This window comes from Myodes glareolus, chromosome X, assembly GCF_982192425.1.
Source record: "Myodes glareolus chromosome X, mMyoGla1.1, whole genome shotgun sequence".
NCBI lineage: Eukaryota > Metazoa > Chordata > Mammalia > Rodentia > Cricetidae > Myodes > Myodes glareolus.
The window spans coordinates 84258656-84277328 of NC_142053.1; positions in this window are offsets into that span (position 1 = coordinate 84258656).

Sequence of the window (18673 nt, forward strand, 5' to 3'; positions counted from 1 at the left end):
AAATCCCCCAAGTAACCTAGACTGTTGCTCTCCAAAGACTGTCAGCCATGCCCTATTGTTGAATACAACACACACACACACACACACACACACACACACACACACACACACCCCACACACTTCTTTGAACATGGAGAGGTTGAGCAGGAGCCTACATAAAACCTTCATTCCTACATTCTAGTGTCTTTAGTAAAGGAAGGTACTCCATGGGCTACCAAAGGAGAAAATGTAAACACCATCCCAGACACAAATCCTTTGGTCTACAATGTTGCCCTGCCTGTAAAATATACTAGGGCAATGGTGTCACAAAGATTGTGGGAATAACCAACCAATATCTGATTTGATTTAAGGTCTACTCCATGAGATGTAACACATACCTGACACTGTTTGGATGACCAAGAACATGAGACTAGATAATCCAGGAAAGTAGAGTAAAAGCAAATACTACTGTTTTTTTAAAAAAGGTTACAATAAAATGGCCCCTAATGATATTCAGCTATACTCATGGATCAATGTCTTATCCAGTCATCATCAGAGAGGTTTCCTTCTGCAGCAAAAGAAAATACAGGGATCCATAGCCAGACATTATGCAGAGAAGCAGAGGGACCTTGGAACATACAGCTCTAAATGGTTGTCTCTATTAAATCCCTCCTTTCAGAGCTCAAGATACCTTTGGGAGAGGAGGTGAAATCATGCAAGAGCCAGAGGGGATAGAGGACACCAGAAGAAGCAGGAAGTGTAAATCAACTGAGCAAAGCTTATATTAACTCATAGAGACTGAAGTAGCAAGCACAGGATCTACAGAGGTCTGCACCAGGTCATCTGCATCTATATTATAGCTTTAGTTTTAGTATTATTTATGGAGTTCCTAATTGTGTGAATGAGTGGGTCTCTGATTCTTGTACCTACTCTTGGAGATCTTTTCCTTCTGTTGGTTTGCTTTTTCCAAAGTCAATGTGATAGCTTTTGCTTTATTTTATTCTATTGTATTGTTTTGTTGTTATCCCCTAGAAGCCTGTTCTAGTCTAATGAGAGACAGAAAGAGAATGGATTCAGTTGAGTGTTGGAGTAGGGGATGCTTGTTGGTTTCCAGCCTCCCAGCTAGCTTAGACCCAAAATAATCACACAGAAACTGTATTAATTAAACCACTGCTTGGCCCATTAGCTCTAGCTTTTTATTGGCTAACTCTTATATTAATTTAACCCATCTCCACCAATCTGTGTATTGCCATGTGGCAGTAGCTTACCAGCAAAGTTTGGGCATGTCTGACTCTGGCAGTGGCTCCATGGCATCTCCTAACTCTGCCTTCCTCCTCCCATGCTGTAAGTCAAGCCAGTTTTCTTTATTCATTAACCAATAAAATCAACACATAGACATAGGACTTCCCACACCAGATGGGATGGGAGGTGGGGAGGAACTGAGATGAGTAGTGGGAGACGTAACTGTAACCAGAATATATTGTATGCAAATAGAATCTATTTCATAAAAGGGGGAAAATAAATAAAAGATGTGATTGTTTGATGAAAATGGACCTCATAGGCTCCGGAGTGACAGTATTTGAAAGAATTAGGATGTGTGATCCTATTGGAGTTGATATGACCTAGGTTACTGGTGGTGAGCTTTGAATTTTCAGAACCTCATGCCAGGCTAAATAGTTTGCTCTCTCTTCCTGCTGTAACATGAGAGCTGACTTGTTGGGGTATCTGTCCCACCCAGTACCCCACAGCTGGCAAGTCCCAAAGAAAATCACACACAGGACTCCATAAGATTATAAACTGATTGGCCCATTAGTTCAGGCTTCTTTTTAACTCTTATAGCTTATATTAACCCATTATTCTGATTTATGTTAGCCATATGGCTTGGTACCTTTCTCAGTTGTCAGCTTACATGTTGCTTCTCTGTGGTCTGGGCAGGAATGGCGGAGGGAGTTTCCTTCTCCCTAGCCTTCTCCTATTCTCATTGCCCTGCCTCTACTTCCTGTCTGGTTTACCCGCCTCTACTTCCTGCCTGGTCAATCAGTGTTTTGTTAAAATACATGATTGACAGAATACAGACAATTCTCCTGCACCATCCTTCTTTCTGCTAATCTAGACATATAACTGTTAGCTCCTTCTCCAGCACCATGTCGACCTGCATGTTGCTATCATGCCAACCATAATGGCAATGAACTAACCTCTGAACTGTAAGCAATCCCCAATTAAGTGTTTCCTTATAAAAGTTGCTGTGATCATGAAACCCTAACTAAGGTGTTGTAAGAGAGTGTCCCTGGAGGTCCCAGCCTCCAGGCTAGCTTACACCCAAAATAACCACACAGAAACTGTATTAATTAAAACACTGCTTGACCATTAGCTCTAACTTCTTATTGGCTAACTCTTACATATTAATTTAACCTAACTCCATTAATCATATTGCCATGTGGCTGTGGCTTACCGGAGATTCTAACATGTGTCCGTCTCAGGCAGAGGATCCATGGTCTCTCTCTCTCTCTCTCTCTCTCTCTCTCTCTCTCTCTCTCTCTCTCTCTCTCTCCTTTCTTCCTCCCAGAATTCAGTTCTGTCTTCTCCACGTACCTAAGTTCTGCCCTATCAGGCCCAAAGCAGTTTCTTTATTTATTAACCAATGAAAGCAACACATGAACAGAAGAACCTCCTATACCACTAAGACATAAGAGCAAAAGGGATTTTAAAAATGATACTTCTTCTCTCCTGTCTTGCTCTTGATTGTCCAGCTATCTCTTCTAAATATTAATACATACACACATATGTAGAGAATTTATTCCTACCTGTGGTTCAGGGGGTAAAGATGCTTGCCACCAAGATCTAAGTTTGATCCCTAGGTCCCACACAGTCAAATTTAAGAAATGACTCAAGCAAGTTGTCATCTGACCACTACATGCATACCACATTGCAAGAACAACCCTCCTCCCCTCACCACACACAAAAAATGTTAATGTAACTGAAACAATTAAGTAATATATTCTCTGTGTGAGGGAAAAAAAGAGAATAAATACAACGGGTAAGGTGATTTGTCCTATATCTTTTTTTTATTGCTATTGCTGGGGAATGTAATTGGCCTCCATAAGCTCATGAGCATTATTGGGAGATGTGGCTTTGTTGGAGGAAGTGTGTCACTGTGAAGATGGGCATTGAGGTCTACTTTGCTTAAGTTTTGCTCAGTGTGTGGTCATGGTCTCTCTTCACAGCAATGGAAACCCAGACTAAGACACTGGTCAAACATCCTACCTTTGCTCTACATTCCTCAGCACTACTTCTTTAATTTAATATATAGCAAGTGTTTTATGGATTGTGTTTTGGTATCATTTTTAATATTTAAAAGTTAATACATTTACAAAGCATTTATTGATCATATTCATACACCACTTACCTCCCTCTAATTTTCTCTTGGTGTCTCTCACTTCTTCTCCCTACCATGTCCTGTTTCTATTATCATTATTATTATATATTATTCTATTATTAATAGCTTCCTAACTCCAAATAATGCTGCCCATATGTAAATGGATGTGTAACTATCCACTGGGCATGAACTTGCCAGTAGCCACGTCCTCAAAGGAGAGTGACTCTCCTCTCTAAGCAGTCACCAACTGTCAGTCGCTCCTCTAATAGGTATGGACCTTGTCTAAGGAAAACTTGCCCAACCCAAGTTAACAAAACCAATTTTTATTGTTTGACAACTTTATATAAGCACTTGTCTCAGTCACTGTTCTATTGCTATGAAGAGACACTGTGACCATGCCAACTCTCATAAAAAACATTTAATTGAGGCTTGCTTACAGTTTCAGAGGTTTAGCCTATTTTCATCATGGTAGGAAGCATGGCAGTATGTAGGCAGACATGGTGTTGGAGAAGTAGCTGAGAGATACATCCTGATCCACAGGCAGAGAAAGAGACAGAAAGAAAGAGAAAGACAAAGACTGGACCTGGTTTGGACTTTTGAAATCTCAAGTCCACCCCAGTGACACACCTCCTCCAACAAGGACACACACCTGCTATTTCTTCTCAGATATTGTCACTCCCTTGATGACCATGCATTCAATTTATGAGCCTATGGGTCAGTATTCTTTCAAAATTAAATTTTATTTATTTTACATCCCATCCCAATGGTAGTTTCCCTCTTTCCTCTCCTCCCATCCTCTCCCTCCCCCCATCCATGTCTCCTCTGTTTCTGTTCAGAAAGGGGCAGACTTACCATGGATATCAACAAATTATGGCATATCAAATTTCAGTAGGCCTAAGATCCTCTTTTTATATTAAGGCTGGACAAGGCAACCAAGTGTGAGGAAAAGCTTCCCCAAATTCAGAAAAAGTGTTAGGGACAGCCCCTACTCCCACTGTTAGATGTCCTACAAGTAGACCAAGCTATACAACTGCAACATATATGCAAAGGGTCTAGTTCAGTCCCACACAGACTCCCTGGTTGTCAGTTAAGTTTCTGTGAGCTCCTATGAACCCTGGTTTGTTGGTTCTGTGGGTTTTTTGTGACATCCTTGACCCCTCTGGTTCCCTTCCACAGGATTCCCCCAGCTCAGCCTAGTGTTTATCTGTGGGTCTCTGTACCTGTTTCCATCAGTTATTGAGTGAAGTCTTTCTGATGACAATTGGAGTTGGCACCAATCTATGAGTGTGCCAGAATATCATTAGGCATCATTATGTTGACATTTTTTTTCTCTGATTGTGTTTGGTTCTAGGTTTCTGTGTCATCTAGCCTCTAGGACTTGGCCCTTGAGGCAGTGTCAGAGGTGGGCTTCTTCTCATGGCATGGGTCTCATGTTGTGGAGTATTAATTTAAGATATGTTACATTTGTTTATGCTGTGGAATATTTGTTTAATGGTGTGTTAAAGCTGTAACTCTGTAAAGATGTGTTACTTTACCTGCCTAAAACACCTGATTGGTCTAATAAAGAGATGAATTGCCAATGGCTAGGCAGGAGAGAGAAATAGGCAGGACTGCCAGGGGGAAGGAATAAATAGATGAGTAAGAAGAGGGAAAGGAGTGAGAAAAAGGGGAGTGGAGGACACCAAGGGCCAGCCATTCAGCCACACAGCCAGTCATGGAATAAGAAGAAAAGAAAGGAATATAGAATAGAAAAAGATAAAAGCCTAGTGGCGAAAGGTAGATGGGATAACTTAAGAAAAGCTGGTTAGCAACAAGCCAAGCTAAGGTTATATATTTATAAGTAATAGTAAGTCTCTGTGTGATTACTTGAGAGCTGGGTGGTAGGCTCCCAGTGATCAAAGAGCAAAATAATGAAATCAACAACTTAGGCTGGACTAGTTACTGGTTCATCTCTGTGTCTCCCTTACCTGAGTACATCCCACAAGCAGGACAGACTGTAGGTCAAAGGTTGTGTGGCTGGGTTGGTGTCCCAATTCATCCACTGGAAGTTTTGACAGTTTGCAGGAGATGGCCAGTTCAGGCTACGTATCCCTCTTTGTAGGCATCTTAGCTGGGGTCATTCTTTAGATTCCTGGGAGTTTCCATTGCACAAGGCTTTTACCTGACCTTGAAATGCCTGGAATATTCTTATTCAAAACACCACACAGATAATATTTTGATCAAATCCACCCCCATTCCTTCTTCTTAATTCCGTCCTTAGTCCCTTGCCACTTTCCCCTCCTAACTTCATGTGCTCTCTATTTTTAATTTAAAATTCAATTTTTAAAGACAGGGTTTCTCTATGTAACCCTGGATGTCCTGGAAGTCTTTGTATAGGCCAAGTTGACTTTGAACTCACAGAGATCTGGCCTGCCTCTGCCTCACAAGTGCTGGGTATAAAGACATACACTACTATGCCTGGGTAAAAATTTTAATTTTTTGGAGAGTTTTTTTAATGTGCATATTAACGAATCAATCCCACACCAGTTATGTTTTAAGGGGTTATTTATTTGGCGGGGGGTAAAACTTACATACACCATAAACCGTCAGGAAGGGAGCCTAGTCGCTGGAGCAGGAGCCGGGAGCAGCAGCCGAGACCGAGCACCGGAACCAAGAGCCGGAACCAAGAGAGCCTATTCCGGATATGCTTCTCTTTTTAAAAGAGAAATATACCACGCCCCAGTGGGCTGGTATTTCAGCAGCTATTGGCTGACAGAGCGGAAGTCGCTCCCCGCTGCACTGTGGGCTCGTATTTCAGCGACTATTGATTGAGGCAGTGGAAGTTACTCCCACAACACCTCCCCCTTTTGTTTAAGTAAGAGAGTTCTAAGCCTACTACGAAATTATATACAGTAAGTACAAACCTACACAATTATATACAATAAATACAAATATCCTATTCTAACTAGCTTAAGTCTTGTATAAGAAATAACTTGGCCACGTCATGAAAAGAAAGTAACTACGTTTATATAATCTTCAATCCCATCAAAGATCTGAGAAGGGACTCTTGACTATTTCCTACCTCCTGGCGGATAGGTAAATAATCTTCATCAGGTTCGTCTTCTTATTTAGCTTCTCTAGGATCACGAATAATAGGCTCAAAGACCTTTAATTATGGTTAGAATCCACTTATGAGTGAATACATACCGTGTTCCTCTTTTTGGGTCTGGCTTACCTCACTCAGTAAAGCGTTTTCTATGTCCATCCATTTGCATGCAAAATTCAAGATGTCATTATTTTTTACCGCTGAGTAAAACTCTAATGTGTATATGTTCCACACCTTTTTTAACCATTCTTCTATTGAGGGGCACCTAGGCTGTTTCCAGGTTCTGGCTATTACAAATAGTGCTGCTATGAACATAGTTGAACAAACGCTTTTGTAGTATGTTTGGGCATCTCTAGGGTATATTCCCAAGAGAGGAATTGCTGGGTCCTGAGGGAGGTTGACTCCCAGTTTCCTGAGAAACCGCCACACTGATTTCCAAAGTGGCTGCACAAGTTTGCATTCCCACCAACAATGGATGAGTGTTCCCCTCATTCCACATCCCCTCCAGCATAGGCTATCATTGGTGTTTTTAACTTTAGCTATTCAGAAGGGAGTAGGGGAGGAATGGAGAAAGCTCGGTTGACCGGGATGGGGGGAAGGGAGGAAGGATGAATGTGGGATCAGGGAAGAATATATTTCAACTAAGGGAGTCATATTAGAGTTTACAGGAAACTTGATTATATATGGGATCCCAGGTCCAAGGAGAGATCCCCAGATTGTTCTCTGGACAGAGGAGGGGGTGCCTGAACCAGCCTTGGCCCGTGACCATACTGATGAATATTTTGCTTATCACCATAGATCCCTCACCTGGCGTTGGATGACGATACAGATGGAGGCCCGCGTTGGAGCACCGAACTGAGCCCCCCAAGTTCCAAACGAGGAGCAAAAGGAGGAAGAAAATGACGAAGGACTGCGAGGGATACTATCACCCACTGATACAAGGGGTCGGATCTAATGAGAGTTTACCAAGGCCAGATGGACCGTGACTGAAAGAGCATGTGATCCAACCAGATTCTCTGAATGTGGTTGGATTTTCTGAATGTGGCTGGCCTGCAGTCTTTCCGAGAAGCCATTGACAATGACACTGGGACTGGTTTCCTCTGCATATACTGGATTTTTGGGATCCAGTCTGTTTGGATGCTCACCTTCCTGGACCTGGAGTGAGGGGGGAGGAACTTGGACTTCCCACAGGGCAGGAGACCCTGACTTCCCTTGGGGACAAAGAGGGAGGAGGAGAGGGAGGGGGGGAGTGGGAGGGCGTTGGGAGGAGGGGCGTAAATGGAAACTTTTTATAATTGAATAAAATTACTAAAAGAAAAAAAAAAGATCTGAGAAGGGAAATAATGTTACCTGAGTAATTAGGCAATCAAACTTCCAGAACATGTAACAAATCACATAGACAACTGGCTACCTGGGCAAACACCCAAAATCACGTTTGCAGCGTTGAAGCAACCAACTTTGCCCTAACGTAACTGACATACCATTTTCAAAGGCAAGGAACTTTTCAAAACTATCTTATCCTGTCTTGGCAGGATATGACAGTCCTGTTTTATCCATTTACGGATACTCTGTAACTCTGTCAGTAGTTGAGGTATGGGCATTTCTTTACCCAAAGGCCAGTTCTGGCAAGAAGAAAGGCTCCAGGTGGAGTGTCTTTGGTGCTCAACATTCTCTCGGGAATAGATCAGTGTTGCCAGGAGCGATTGTGTCTCCCTACCACAGAACTCTGAGTTAGATTAAAGGCCATTTTCTACAGCTCTTTGAAGAGGTTGAAGATTATCTATCTATACTGAATATAATGTCTATGTATCTAAAGAACCTGATTAGTCTAATTATAAATGACAAACTTAGATGACTATTGATCTATATTATTCTCAATATCTATCTAACTTAAAGACTGAAATAGTAAACAACTGTGCAATAAATGGGGACAATATAACCTCCAAGTATAAACAATGTGCAAGTATACATTGCAATATGGTAAATATATATATCAATACATAAACAATATATAAGTATCTTAATCAGAGGTAGAAGTGTACAATGCAATATGGTAAAATATACATATATCAATACAATATATATATGTCAATACATAAAAATGTTTTAAACAGAGGTAGAAGCATGCATGCCTAAAATAGTCAACATAATTTAAGTTTGTATCAATATATAAGAATCAATACCAATATATTTGTCTAAAAACAATAACTCACAAGTACAAAGCTATTATCCCATAATCCAATTATCCCTCTTTTTTTTTTTTTTGGATTCCTGCGCTTATAAAATTTCTCCCCCAACCCTCAACCCTATACTAATTATAACCAACCCCTAAATGATGTCCCTAAACCCAAGGACAAACTTTACTGGGAGAGGGGACGTCGTTCTCTAGAATTACTTCCAGCTGTCATGGGGGCGACGTTCTTTCTGGGGAATACTGTGAAAGTAAAATGATGGTTAAATTTCAAGATCAATGTCTTTTAAAATTGCAAATAGTCTCTGAGTATTTTGTGGAGGTCTGGCCAGAATGTTGTACAAGATGTGCATCATTTCAGCTAACCACGTTGGCATCGTCTTGTGCATCTGGTACCCAAAACAGGTCTTGTAGTAGTGCTATCAGTATCATGATGTCATCTCAACCAGGTGGAGTTGTTGTTATGGGGCCCCATCTTCTTCCTGGAAACTTCAAATGTCACTGCAGGAAAAACTTATTGTTCATTGTGGAAAAATTAAACATTAATCATATATATTAATCATATATTAATATCATATATTATATGATTATAATAATATATAATCGTATATTAATCATATAGACATATACAGACACACAAATATTCAATGAAAGACATGATAGATATATTCACTGAAAGGTATGATAGATATGAAGAAAAGTAAAAATGTTTTCTAAACTCATATTTCTTTCTGTCCCATATCATGGCTCTTGACATGAGACAGAAACTCCAGAAATTCTGGGTTTTTCTTTTAACAACAGGCTTGGAATTAGAGAGGGACTGAGCCAGAGTCCAACTCTAAAACCAGCTCTATAAATTTAGAAATATGATTTAGTATATTTTACTTACAGAACCTATTCAGTTTTCTTGATAGTCCTTATTGTGCCATTATTTTCCATCTGTCAGTATTCAGATATCCAGGGTCCCTTGAACTTTTCAAAAATCAGTGTTTTCCTGTGGAGATAAGAACAGAACCCTGCCCCCATTCTATATGTTTTTCTTACCAACTGTATGAATATCATCATTGTGGATGAGCTGTCATTTCTCCTTTCCAAGAGGTTTCTCCTCTTCAAATCGAACCTTTATTAATTTTGATGGTATCCACAATTTTTCTTCTCCTGTGGAAACAAGAGCAAAACCCCTTCCCCAACGTAGCACATCTCCTGGCCTCCATTGAGAGGTCAGCACGTCTTTGAAATAAACAGGTTGGTTTAGTTCAGAAGTTTTTTCCATTATCCAATGCCTCTCTGCTGCTGTTGTTCCTTTCTCATTAGCATTAAGAAAATTCAAGGTTAATAAAGCATTATGCAATCTATTTCTGGGGGTATCTTTCGTCCCTTTCTGTTTGTTTAGCATATCCTTTATAGTACGATTTGATCTTTCTATAACTGCTTGACCTGTAGGATTGTATGGTATACCTGTAACATGCTGAATATTATAATAAGCAAAAAATCGTTTCATTTTCCTAGATACGTAAGCTGGACCATTATCTGTTTTTATTTGTGAAGGTATACCCATAATGGCCATAACTTCTAATAAATGTGTGATTACTGAGTCAGCTTTTTCTGAGCTTAAAGCGGTTGCCCACTGAAAGCCTGAATAAGTGTCAATGGTGTGATGTACATATTTTAACTTGCCAAATTCTGGAAAGTGAAACACATCCATCTGCCAAATTTCATTCCTTTTAATACCCTTGGATTAGTCCCTGCAGGCAATGGTGTTTGGTTATAAAAAGAGCAAGTAGGGCATTTCTTTACAATCTCCTTAGCTTGTTGCCATGTAATAGAAAACTCTTTTTTCAAGCCTTTGCTATTGACATGATGTTTTTTATGAAATTCAGATGCCTCCAGCACACTACCAATTAATAATTGATCAATATCTGCATTACCTTGTGCTAGAGGACCTGGCAGACCTGTATGGGATCGGATATGCGTTATATACATAGGGCAGAGCCTGTTTCTGATCATGTCTTGTACCTGGATAAACAATGAGGTCAGTTCTGTATCATCAGGTATAAATTCAGCAGTTTCAATATGCAAAATAACTCTTTCTGCATATTGTGAGTCAGTAATTATATTAAGAGGTTCTTTAAAATCCCTAAGCACCATAAGGATGGCATATAATTCTGCTTTCTGGACAGAATCATAAGGACTTTGTTCCACTTTACTCAATTCTTCTGATTTGTAACCTGCTTTCCCTGATTTATTAGCATCGGTATAAAATGTATGGGCTCCGGTTATTGGAGCATCACGGACAATTCGAGGGAGGATCCAAGAAGTTCTCTTTATAAAGTTAAGTCTCTTGCTTTTTGGGTAATTGTTATTGATTTCTCCCAAAAAATTAGCACAAGCTCTTTGCCATGGTTCATTGTCTTCCCACAACTTTTTTATCTCATCAGCAGTGAAAGGCACTATAATTTCTGATGGGTCTATACCTGCTAATTGACGAAGTCTCAATTTTCCTTTTATAATCAATTCAGAGACTTTTTCCACATAAGTTTTTAATTTTTTACTTGGTTTGTGTGGTAAAAAAATCCATTCTAAAATAGTATCTTCCCTCTGCATTAAAATTCCTGTAGGAGAAATTCTGGAAGGCAATATAACTAGAACGCAACTAAAATTTGGATCCACCCTATCTACATGTGCCTCCTGTAATTTTTCCTCAACCATCATCAGTTCCTTTTCTGCTTCAGCTGTTAACTCTCTGGGACTATTCAAATCTTTGTCACCATCTAAGGTTTTGTTTAAATGAATTATTAGATCAGGTGTTATCCCAACAGCTGGTCGTAGACTGGAAATGTCTCCTAATAATCTTTGAAAGTCGTTAAGCGTTCGTAACCGGTCTCTCCTGATTTGTGCCTTTTGAGTCTTAATTCTTTGTAAGCCTATTTTATAACCTAAATAATTAACAGAATCTCCTCTCTGAATTTTTTCAGGAGCAATTTGCAATCCCCATTTAGGTAATACTAGTTTTACTTCTTCAAACAGCCTTTCTAAGGTATCTTTGTTTTGATCAGATATCAGGATATCATCCATATAGTGGTATATTATGGACTTAGGAAATTGTTTGCGTATAATTTTCAATGGTTGGCTTACAAAATATTGGCACAGGGTGGGAGAGTTCAACATTCCCTGTGGGAGGACGGTCCACTGGTACCTCCTTGCAGGCTGAGAGTTATTATAGGTAGGCACTATGAAGGCAAACTTTTCTCTATCTTTTTCTTGTAATGGTATAGTGAAGAAACAATCTTTCAGATCAATAACTATAAGAGGCCATCCCTTTGGTAACAGGGAGGGCAGAGGAATTCCAGATTGCAGAGGGCCCATAGGTTGAATAACCTTGTTGATAGCTCTAAGATCTGTCACCATTCTCCATTTACCAGATTTTTTCTTAACAACAAACACAGGAGAGTTCCAAGGGCTGGTAGATTCTTCTATATGTCCAGCATCTAATTGCTCTTGTACCAGCTGTTCTAAAGCCTGTAACTTTTCCTCAGCTAAAGGCCACTGTTTAGTCCATATTGGTTTCTCAGTCAACCATTGTAGAGGCATGGCTGTTGGTACCTCTGAAGAGCCATCAATTGTGTTGTGTTCTTGTATAGCTCTAATGGCTGGTTTCCGCCATCTGTAATATCTTGTAATATTGTCCTCAGAAATATGGGCTCTGGAAGCAGCAGGAATGTTAATTTGGGTATTCCATTGCTGCAATAGGTCACGGCCCCATAAATTCACTGCAATATTTGCTACATATGGCCTTAGTTTTCCTATTTGTCCGTCTGGACCTATACAATTGACCCATCTCGTGCTTTGTCTTACTCGAGATAGGGTTCCAATTCCTAAGAACTGAATATCTACCTCCTGAAGAGGCCAATGCGGATGCCAAGACTCTGGTGTAATGATACTTACATCCGCACCTGTGTCCAGTAAGCCAGTAATAAGTTTGCCATTTACACACACTCTTAGCTGTGGCCTTTGTTCATTTATAGAAGTCTGCCAGAATATTCGTTTACTTTGTCCTCTTAGATTTCTTGATTCATTCACCACATTTAACTCATCCTTCAGGCCGTTATTGCTTTTAACAGCAGGCATGGGGCATTCTAATTTCCCTGAAGAGGCATGTTCTCTGCAGTGATCGGAAATGACTGGACCACATTTGCCATGGGGGCCTTCGAGAGGCCCCCTATTGAGTTTCCCGATGGCAACGGGTTGCCCTGTTTATCTCTTGTTGACCTACACTCATTCGTCCAATGCCTGCCCTTTCCACATCTCCTACATAAACCTGAAGGCTGAGTCCTCCTATTCCTGTTATTCCTAGAAGAGGCATTATTCCTGGACTTCCATTGTCTGCAGTCCCTTTTCATGTGTCCCATTTTGCCACAATGAAAGCATTTTGTAATCTGATGTCTCCTTTTACCTTTGGAAATTGCTTCTTGTACCCATGTTTCATTGCCATAATCAAATGTATCAACATTCATTGTATGTAAAACCCATTCGTCCAAAGGCGCTGATCTGAGCTTTAAAGGCCCCAGGATCCTTTTGCATTCTACATTGGCATTCTCATAAGCCAAAGACTCAATTACTATATTTCTTGCTTCTGGATCAGGTATCCCTATTTGTACAGCCTTAGTTAGTCGTTGCAAAAAATCACTAAAGGGTTCTCTCTGACCCTGTTTGACCCTGACATACGATTCTACTCTCTGACCTGAGTCTTGAACCCTGTCCCAGGCCCTTAGAGCTGCTGTAGCACATATGGATAAAATGTTTTCATCATAAAGAGCTTGTTCCTGAGGATCAGAGTAAGGTCCTTCCCCTAGAATTTGATCTAGAGAAACCTCAATTCCTTTCGCTGATTCTTGTTGTTGTAAAAGTCTGGCCTCTTGTTTGAATAGGCATTTGAAATGCCATAAAGGTCCGTTCTCAAGGATAGCTGATGTGAGCTGGTTCCAATCTTTAGGGGTGGCCCTGTTGCTCAGAGCCCAGGATTTTAACATCTCCCTAACAAAGGATGAATGTAGTCCATAATTCACAATTGCTTGTTTAAATTCTTTCAGATCATTCATACGTATAGGCTCCCATGTATGTTCTTTAACGACCTTAGGGTTTTTGGAGCCAGTTATCTTTTCTGATGTTATTACTGGAAAGGCAGGTATAACTCTATGTAGACTGAGAGTTTTTTGAGGTGAAGGTTGCCTTTCTACCTTTTGCTCCTGTTCATCAGAGTCTATGATTTCCTCAATCTTATTAAATCTGCTCACCATTGCCTTCTGTAAGTCCTGAATCTCCTGTCCAGTATTATGCTCCAAAGCCTTCATTAACGATTCTAAGGCATGGAGCTTGTCCGTCAGAGACACGATATCCTCCTTGGACATAATCCTCATGGCATGTACTGTGCCTTCTTGTATGGAAATCCTGTCAATTAATCTATCATACCCTTTTGATAAAGTCCGATTTTCACATTCAATGGTTATAATCCTCTCAGCTAATGTTTCAGCACTTACAGTCATGGACTGGAGGTTATGCGTCATTTTGGTTGTCCCCTCCTCCAGGGCAGTGACGCTCCCTTCTAAAGAAGCAATATCAGACTGTACCTTCTTGATATTTTGGCCAGTTGACCGAGTCATATCAAACAAAGATCTATTCTCCTCCTTGAGAACTCCAAACTCTGATCTAGTCTCCTGCTTGAAAACTCCAAACTCTGATCTAGCTTCCTCCTTGAAATCTCCAAACTCTTTTTTGAGGAGGTTGGTATCAGTCTGAATTGTTCTTAAGGTTTTAATCTCTGCCCTCAGCATTGTAGATTCAGTCTGTAAGGACTGTATCTTTCTTATAAAATAGCCAAACACCAGAAAAGCAACAGATCCCAGGAATAACAAAGTAAGAGGAATATCTGAGACATCCTTCAGAATATCCTCCATAGCGCAACTGAAAAAACCATTGAACTTTTGGATAGTAATATTTTCCGACATTTTCAATCAAAGGAAATTGTACTTGTATGTATGTATGTATGTATTTATTTTCAACCGAAAAGAAAAATCTTACCTGTAATGACCGTTGCCTGCCAGTAGGAGGTGGGGCGCACCTGAATCCACGTGGCAGTGGTATTGATTGAGGAAGTAAACTCTAGAATATATACACTCAAATCCAGAGGTTAAATCCACAGATCACAAAAGGTCAGAGAGCTTCTAGTGGCCAATAAACAAGGCCCTGCTGCTCTGTTCAACCGGATGCAGAGGGTCATGACACAGCCACTGCGCTGTTGCTAAAGAGGCCTAGTGCTTTGGGCCCTGTGTCCCTGTGCTGGGATTAAGGGTCAAGCTGCTTTCAGCACTCCTAATCAGTTATGGGTTTCAAACAGCTTGCTGGAACTTCAAAGGGAGCTTGCGCTGTGAGCTCTTTGACTCACGTTGCAAGGAGAAATTTAAAAATCCGTGCCGAACAGGGCAAAGTAAGCCGGCAGAGACTGTCCGGACCTGTGTATCCTGGGAGGCCGAGCTGGGGGTGGGGGGGTGGGGCGGTTCTTAAACCAAACGCTGGGCGCCAATTATTAACGAATCAATCCCACACCAGTTATGTTTTAAGGGGTTATTTATTTGGCGGGGGGTAAAACTTACATACACCATAAACCGTCAGGAAGGGAGCCTAGTCGCTGGAGCAGGAGCCGGGAGCAGCAGCCGAGACCGAGCACCGGAACCAAGAGCCGGAACCAAGAGAGCCTATTCCGGATATGCTTCTCTTTTTAAAAGAGAAATATACCACGCCCCAGTGGGCTGGTATTTCAGCAGCTATTGGCTGACAGAGCGGAAGTCGCTCCCCGCTGCACTGTGGGCTCGTATTTCAGCGACTATTGATTGAGGCAGTGGAAGTTACTCCCACAACATGTGCATACCATATTTCTATCATTTCCACCCCTCTCTCTTCCCCAGCAAATCCTCCTGTGTCTCTCCCCCACTACCTCCCAAATTCATGATCTCCTCTTTAAATATACATGTAATATATAAAATAAGCTGCTGAGTCTATTGGGATTAGATAGCTTGTAAGGAGTCTCATCCTTAGAGAAGAATGACCTCCCTCTCTCTCAGCCATTAATTGACTGTAGCTCTTCATCTAAGAGTGTGGCCTTGTGAGAGATTCCCCTATTCACGTTGGCATGTCAGCTGATGCTGTCATTATCCAGGTCTTATTTAAGCAACCACAATTTTGAGATTTTATGAGAGCAGCTCCCCTGCCACATATAGAAGGTACTGTTGTACAGCTGATGTCCTGGTTCTTTGTTTCTTTCAATCTTTTGACCCCTTTTCCATGATGTTTCCCAAGCAGGTGTAGGGGTTGTGTTGCAGATCTATCAATTGGAATTGGCATCCCATAGTCAGTTGTTCCCTGCATTTTGACTAGTTGGACTACTTGTAGCTTTCTGTAATTGGTCTCTGCTGCAAAAAGAAACGTTCTTTGATGGGGGTGGAGCCATTTATACCCATTTATCTGTTGATATAAAGATCAGTATTTAAAATTCAGTTAGAAAGTATACTGGGTTAGTAAAGTTTCAGAAGTTGGTTTTCCTCTAGAGTCCATGACCTCACCAGCCTTGGACAGTTGGTTAGGCTTACAGTACAAGGCATAAATTTCATCTTATTGAGTATACTTAGTCCAATTAGAACAACTGCTGGTCTCCCCCAATAAAAGCACCACATTTACAATCAGGGAGCTGAGTGGTGGTGGCACATGACTTTAATCCTAGCACTCAGGATGCTAAGGCAGGTGGATCTACGAGTTCAAGACCAGCCTAGTCTACAAGAGCTAGTTCCAGGCCAGGCTCCAAAGCTACAGAGAAACCCTGTCTTGAGAAACTAAACAAAAACAAAATCAAAAAACAATCAGGGATATCGTGCCACACTAGTCTTGTGTTTCATAAGCTTTTCAGTGGAATAAGACTATTCACTGCTTGTTTCCCTTGGCAACTTGCGTAGTGCTGTGGGATAATCCTTTTGTACATTGTGAAGATGCGTTGCTCTCATTGATTTAATAAAGAGCTAACTGGCCAATAGCTAGGCAGAAAGAGCTTAGGCAGGAGAGCCAGACAGGGAACGTTGGGAAGAACGGTAGAGTTGCCAGGCAGATGCAGAGGAAGCAGAATGTGTAGATGAGGTAACAAGCCATGAGTTATGTGGTAGCTCGTAAATTAATAAATATGGGTTAATTTAAGTTGTAAGAGCTAGCTAGTAACAAGCCTAAGCTATGGGTCGAGCACTTATAATTAATAAATCTCTGTGTCATTTACTGGGGAGCTGGCGATCCCAATGAAAAAAATATCACCTACAGCATAGCATTTGGGAATATCATAAGAGCTAGTCCTAAGGGAGGAGATCAACAGGTCATTTCTAGCCTAATTTTTCAGAGTATTTTGTCAGAAGTATGTCATGTGTTCAGCAATAGAGTATTACCTTCAATATTTAGGAAGCAGCCAATGGCAACAGCTGTAGCCTACATTATTTGGGGGAATCTCTTTGACTCTTCTGTCTTACAACTCTCAAAAGGAGGTTTCCCATGCCTAGCCCTAGAGTACTTGTTAGATAGTCCATGGCTCTTGGGCAGAATATTATAATCCCAAGTGACATAACTGTACTCGAGCTATTTATGTATACTTATCACACATACACACACACACACACACACACACACACACACTACATAACTTAACTACACATAAAATAATGCTTCTTTATGGCTTTTCAAACATTCTTAGTGTTGCTTAACCCTCCTCCTTCCTTCTTCCTTTGTATTGCCTCCCTCCTTCACTATTATTTTTAAAACCCAGAGTCCATTTATTACTGTCACGGTATAAGGGTATCTACTAAAACATATGTAGCCATACAAGGTCCACATTCCTAAAACAAGTTCACAAAGTCCGTGGTGTCTATAATTCTCCCTCACCCAGTAGATGTCAATTACCATATTTCCTCAGCGAGGAGTAGGACTTCATAACCTCTTGCCCTTTCCAAGCTGGGATTTTGTCTCAATATTGTACAGGTCATGTGCAAACAGTCATAACCACTGTGAGTTGATGTATGCTACAGTGTTGTTATGTCCAGAAAATATTATTTCAGTGACCATTAGCTTTACTCCTCATCATCTTTCTACTCGCTCTAATGCACTATTGCCTGAGCCTTGAGAGAATTGGGTTATAATGTATATCCCACTTGGGGATGAGTAGTCCAAAGTCTTGTTCTCTGAACATTTACCAGTTGTAGGTCTCTATTAATCATCATCTATTACAAAAAGAAGTTTCTTTGCTGAAGGATGACATATACACTAATCTATAGGAATAAAGTTAAGTATTTAGGGGACATTTAATGTTGTGTCCATTTAGCAGACTAATAATAACAGATTCTTCCCTAAGACCTAAAGCCTACTTCACTTTAGATATTTTTTGTCCTATTTGTATTGCCAGGCAAGAGTTCTGTCTTGTGAAACAAGCCATAAATACAACCACAAAGTTTCATGCAACTATTGTGCCAATGGGCTTATCTTGCCAGGTCACACATTAATGTAGCTCAAAGCATTAACAGCTGGATAAGACTATGGATTACTGTACACCCCAAGTAATATGCAGAGCATCTTCCAGCACTATGAAAGGTAGCTAGTACCAGCTTAATTTCTCCATATTTTATGATTCAAGTATGTGGTGTCTGTATCAATAGGATTTTAAAGTCGAGTTCTGGATGATAAGCAAGAGAAATTGTAATGGTTTGTAATGTTTAGGGGCTTATGGGGTTTAATTTATTGAAAGACAATTTCAAAAGAGGTAACCCATTCCTGGCACTGATCTTTTTATTTGCTAGCCTGTGGTGTTGAGTAGGAGCATTGATCCCCATAATGGAGTAATGCCATTTAAATTATTAGTGTAGATTTATATATGTTTTATAAAGCTTCTATGGTACTAGGTTTTATATGATGTTTTGGAAAGGTTTGTAGTGTTAGTTATTTCACCAGTACTCTCTCCTCTACC